The 6,334-nt window shown below is 41.3% G+C and overlaps 1 pseudogene; it reads left to right on the plus strand.

Annotated features, from left to right (window-relative positions):
- The first annotated feature begins 3,865 nt into the window (after nucleotides 1–3,865).
- Nucleotides 3,866–5,965, plus strand: LOC119293007 (annotated as a pseudogene).
- The last annotated feature ends 369 nt before the right edge of the window (nucleotides 5,966–6,334 follow it).

Raw genomic sequence — 6,334 nt, forward strand, 5'->3', positions numbered from 1 at the left:
GGGGAAAAACTTTCATTACTCAAGGAGGCCTCTCGGCCTTAACCAAGTTTACAAGAAAGTCCGGTTCTCCTGCGAACCAGACTGCCGTACGTGGGGTGTAGGGATTCACCTTATAATTAAGTAAAATTGCTTCTTTAATATAAGTGCTAATACTGAAATCCACAAATCTTGTATAGTTCCTTAGATCACACATGAACATAAACATGACCAAGATAACAGATAGTTCGCAAGACACTGGCCACAAGTGAACAACGTAAGTACAAAATCCAATGTCTAAACATATATGGACAAAAGACAATATGTAAGATAAGAAACAAACTTACAGGTAAACCAGATATAAAGATGGCAACTAAAGTTGTTGTTTCCATTTTTTTACAGAATTCCAAGATTATAATGAATCTGCGTAATGGTCGTGTATATTTACAACTACAACGTAATAGTATACAAAGTACTCCATCTGTTTCAAAATATTTGAAGTTCTATGTTTATCCTACAAGTGAAACTTGCTTAAGTTTGAGCAAGTTTAGAGAAAATTATATTAGCGTATACAAAACCGAATTGGTTTCATCACAAATTATATTTGCATTCTACACATATTTTTTTGAGCAGGCATTCTACATATATTTGATACTCTAGATAGTAACATATTTCTCTATATACTTGGCCAAACTTTAAAGAGTTTGACTTCAGACAAACCTAAAACTTCAAATATTCTGGAACATTGAGAGTAGTAAATACAATAATTTTTTAATTAAAATATAAGACTTTCAAAAAACCAAAGAAGCTACTATTAGGGCAATAAACAAGCTAAGGGGCACTTTGATTCACATGATTCTAAAAACATAGGAATAGGAAATACGTAGGATTGGAATGTCATGCTCATCTCAACCATACATGATTTTGCGTTGTTTGATTGCATCGTAGGAAAACAAAGGATTCTTTCAAAGAGGTTTGAGTAGATGCGAAAAGTCCTATAGGAAGTAGTAGAAAGAAATCCTTAGGAAATCAGAAGCATCTATAAGTTCATGATAAGATCATAACCAACATCTATAAGTTCAAATAAGAAACATTTATTTTTCGGTTACATCGATGATCTCATGTATAGTAGATTCGGTGTATCAATCTCGCCTCTTCATGTGGGACTGGACACGGCGGTGCCACAAGAAGCCAATCTCAGGCTAGCTAGTCAGACTACCTCGAATGTATTCATGTTGAAAAGATTATACCATAGACAGGGAGGGTGGGAATAAACCACTCAAGTATGATGTTACACCCTCCATGATATATGCTCAACTTTCCATGTTAATCGCCAAGGCAACTAGCACTGAAGAACGTCATTGGTCCTTACTCCAACCTGCAATTAAAATGCCACTTACTTCTATTTTGTGCAATGATACTAAAATGTCAACCCTTGTGGAACACATAGATTAAGACAGTCAATAGGACATACATATTTACAAAATATGGGTAATTCAAAAGACTGTATCTGGAGTGTGGATAGACATATATAAATATTCTAATTTTCCCAAATCAAGGTCCAAAAGGCATTAGCATAAATCTAGTGCAAAATGGAGGTGTGGTATACGATCTATTTGTGAAGTGCCACTAAAGTATAAGAGCATCACTGGCACGACATTTTAGTTGCACCACACATAAGTCTCTTTCAAAGTAAGTGTTTTGTGTAGTACACTAGAAGTGATAGTAGCGATGAGGTGAAATATATCCAAGTTTGCATAAAATAAAATATATATTTGGTTTACTCCAATTAGCACAAAAGCATATCATTGAAGGTCTTTCCGAGGAAGAAGAGATAGAGGAATTATAAGCGAGGCACCTCAGATTCATAATGATCCTTATATACTACATAATGCATGATGAATCTACACTTACAACCAAGTCAAGATACACTGGTAAGCAACACACACAACCAAATAAATCCACGACATCAATATGCAAGTGCATCCATATGATCACCACTATCAACCGCTTGTTCATAGGACCACCATAAGTAGATTTAATTGCTAGCAGAAATATCTATAGCACAAATACTACCACAAATCTATATGGCCACCACTATCACAAAGTATAGCTATGCATAGAGCATAACATAGCACAAACACTTCATCATTTGAACATGACACATATCATGTCCAAAAGGCAGAAGGAGGGCCATGGATCCATTCACCGGAGTTATAGATGTCAGAAGACCTGCCATTGACACAACGGTAACTTATCGCCCTCGAAACGGCGGGACTACGAGAGTTGCCACACCATTATTATGAAGTTGACATTGTATTGGTACAAAAGTTATCACCTTTTGATACCAACACGGTGGCAACTTCATAAAACACCGGGTGAAAATTTAGAGTTATTTTTTCCCGATAATCCACTCACCGTCAAAGCCGTCGTTTCATGAAGCCAACAATTAAAATTGATTATCAATTGAGCATAAGGGTGAACTATAAAACTTTTTTTCACTTTCTAAATGAAGTGTTAATAAGTTGACGAGATTAGTTTCATCTGCCTGGCCTTGCAATTTCACCTTACCATATATGTGGTCATTTATTTTTTGCATATAAATTGATTGGATTGCTATAGTGCAAACTCGTCCACATTGACACTCTAGGAACACGTCCCGCTCTATCCCCCTTGAACGGGTGTTTACACATTTTATTTTCCCATTTAAAAATGGTTTGTGTTAGATTTACCCGAGACAAGTTTTTTGACTTGTCATGAATGTTGTGTCTTATATAGTTCTTCTTACTGTCGATTGCCACTTTAATTAGTACTTTATTGATTTGTTCTTACCAATAAACAGTCAAATTCAGGATTTCCATTGCCTTGACAACTTGTTTTTGTATGGGGCGGGTTGATCTCTGTCGGTGATTAATTAATTAGGCTCTGTTTGGATGTGTAGCTTATCTTGCTCATTTGGGCATTGCCTATAAAAGCAAGACATGTTGCTCAGTTAGTACTAGCCATGAGCACGTAATGTGTAGGCAGTTGGAGGACGCTTTCATTCTCTTTCCCATGCTGGGGAGCCAATCCGACTCTTCTCCTTCGGCAAGGTTCTAGAGTCAGGTATTGACTATATTTCCTAACAAAGCCGATTTTCACGAGGTACCAAACGTCCTGCTTTCTCTAATGTGGCTAGTATCGTTCTAGCCCAAGATCCAAACACACACTTAGGGCTCTATTGATTCAAAGGAAATCCATAGGATTTTTGGAGGACTCGAATCCTTCGTTTTTTTTTCTATGGTGTCCGTTTGATTTGCATGATTGGAATCCTTAGGAATTTTTTCATAGGATTCATTTGTGCTTCATTTTGGAGGAAACTTTGCATCTACTCAAACCTTTTGATAGAACTCCTTTGTTTTTCCTGTGCTGTTAAACACTCTTCCACCCAAATTCATGTAGTTTTGTAATCATATAGGATAAAAGATGACATGCCACTTTATTGCTGTGTTTTCCCTATTCTCGTGTTTTGAGAATCCTACGAATCAGAGGCCCTTAGTGTGTCTGATGCATAGCACTCAACCACTGCTAGTACAAGTTGCTCCTTGTGTATTCTCTTACCTGTGCGAGTTCCTCTTCTTGCCCAACAATCACTATTGTCCCCTCACCACATCATGGTGAATTGGTGATAGGGCACACACTTTCAGTAGTAAGATCATGGTATCTCACTTCTTTGAATAAATCAGTGGAGTACATGGGAGCATTAGTATTTAGATGGATTGATGGCTTGGTCGTCTTTTTTAGTAGACAGGTGGGAGGTAATGGTCTAATCAAGGAAGAAATGGATCAATGATGCTCCCAAAATGTCACGGCAATATGTGCGTGCGTCGCATCTTGTATATTTCCAAACATGGCGACATTTCTGTTGAAGTATAAATCTATAAATGGACCAACAGATGATCATAAGACTGGCTCCCTATCCTCACCAAATTAAGGGTGAGCCATGCGTATCAGCAAGACGATAATTATTGTGCCCACCTTACTCATGCGACTCAGTTCATCAATTTGTTTGACCTGATTAAATGATGGAGTATAGCTCGAGCTTTTGATTATATCTGTAATTATCTATATTGGATAGATAATCAAAATCTGCTGTTAGAGAGAGAAGACACGGTTGTTTGTGTATAAAAGCCGTTGGTAGGAAGAGCTAGGGATCACACACACATACATCTATCAAAGCTGTTAGCAGTGAAGTTCCAGAGCTCCAGAACCACGTGCTCGGCTACGTCAAGTCCATGTCGCTCAAGTGCGCCGTGGATCTCGGCATCCCGGGCTCTATCCACCGCCGCGGCGGCACCGCCACCCTGGCCAACACCAAGGTGCACCCGGCCAGGCTTGCCGACCTCCGGCGCGTCATGGAGCTGCTCAGCGCTTCGGGTATCTTCAGCGCCACCGCCTGTGCTACCGATGGCACGGCCGCCGAAGTGCAGTACGGGATGACCACGGCGTGCCGCTTCCTCGTCGGCTGGCGCAACCTGTCCCCCGTGGCGCAACCTGACCACAGCGAGCTCTTCCTCGAGGTCATCCTTCTGGACAAGGGCCGCATCTTCCGCGGCCTGAGCTCGCTCGTGGATGTCGGCGGCGGCAACGGCGCGGGCACGCGGGTGATGGCCAAGGCGTTCCCGCGCATCAAGTGCGACGTGCTAGACCTCCCTCACGTTGTCGGCCAGGCCGCCGGTGACCATGGCAACCTGCGTATCGTCGCAGGTGACATGTTTGAATCCATTCCACCCGCGGATGTTGTCTTGCTCAACGTATGTCTATGTACCCCATTGACACCACCTAGTATTGCTATGTGGTTTGATCCTGTCGTACCATTAATCCAAAAGATTTTCTGAAAAGTGAAACTGACCAAATTTTGAACGAGTTTACAGACAATTCAGACATATAAACCATGACAATACAACTGATGATGTATCCTATGACATGCATTTGGTATTCTAAATGTACATATTTGTCTATAACTATGGTCAAAGTTTGTAATGACGGACTTTAAAAAAGATATAGGCTGGAACAGATGTAGTACTCTAAGACCCTTTTTTTTCCTTCCTAAAAATCAATATACCCTGGCGTATGCGTCAGCCTTGATTGTTACCTTTATCTTATTTCATTCACTAAACCGTCCATCTTTTTCTTTAAAGTTTTTTTCTCTATCAATTCTTATAGTGCAATCAATCTTCTCATTTTCCTCTTTCTCTAATTATCCGTTGTTTTCTTCTTTTCTTCTAAATTTTCTCTCTATATTTGTTATAGAACATCATGCATGACTGGGGTCATCAAGATTGCGTCAAAATACTTCAACTTGCAAGGAGGCTATCCCTGCCAAGAACTCAGGAGGGAAGGTGATAATCATAGATATGGTAAAGGGATCTGCAGATGGTGTTGGGACAAACCCTGGACCAGCTCGCCACTCATCTTCTCTCACTCGCTCGGACGAAGGTGGAAGAAGGAGCACACTAGATTTTCCCGGCGCACAAACGCCTCCGCCGCACGAACGGCGCCTCGGCCACACGAACAGCCTTACTTTACTGGGTACATACCCCCGGCTCGGCTCATACCGTCACCGTGGCTCGGCAACAAACCGGCACAACTACAAGCAATACAAGAGGGGGTTCTTATGAGCAATGCAACATCTACGTAAAAGTTCTACGTAAAGTTACGAAAAAGCTGACTTGGTCTGTTTTGGTTGGAGGAAAGAAAAAGCCCAGGCCCACCCGCTGGAATATGGAGGGGGGGGGGGGTTATGATTGGTTGGTTAAGGAAAATCACGTAACATTACGTTACAGCTTTCGTAGGTACATATTATCGGGTTCTTATACCCCGGTGCACACACACCCAACACCCTCTAACAGCACGCACGCACGCACTAGCAAATCCACGACATACACGCACGCACGCCGGCCAAGTCACACAAACGGCTTGCTCCTTCTTTTGCTCTCCACCAACTACATGCACGCACACGTCCTATGCTTGTGCTGCATCTCCACAACAGCCGCTTGACCCAGCAAAACAAACATGCATGTAGATACCGCAAACCTCTTTTTACTGGATACGGTACCTACCGGCAACACATCTGCCACTCAAATGCGAAGTGATTCGTTTTATAGGTAGGCCCACAGACAATATATATATGTGTATAATGAGAGTCTATCTCTTGTATCTTTATTAATAGTCAAATCAATGTCAGATGAGAGGGGCCCATGTCAGCAATATAGTTATACTTGACGTATGCATGGTCCATTCTCTCTCCTCATTCTCACGTACAGAAGATGCATCACATGTCAGACTAATTCATGCCCTTTATTTTCTCTTTACCAAT

The sequence above is a fragment of the Triticum dicoccoides genome, chromosome 4B, assembly GCF_002162155.2.
Source record: "Triticum dicoccoides isolate Atlit2015 ecotype Zavitan chromosome 4B, WEW_v2.0, whole genome shotgun sequence".
NCBI classification, from domain to species: Eukaryota; Viridiplantae; Streptophyta; class Magnoliopsida; order Poales; family Poaceae; genus Triticum; species Triticum dicoccoides.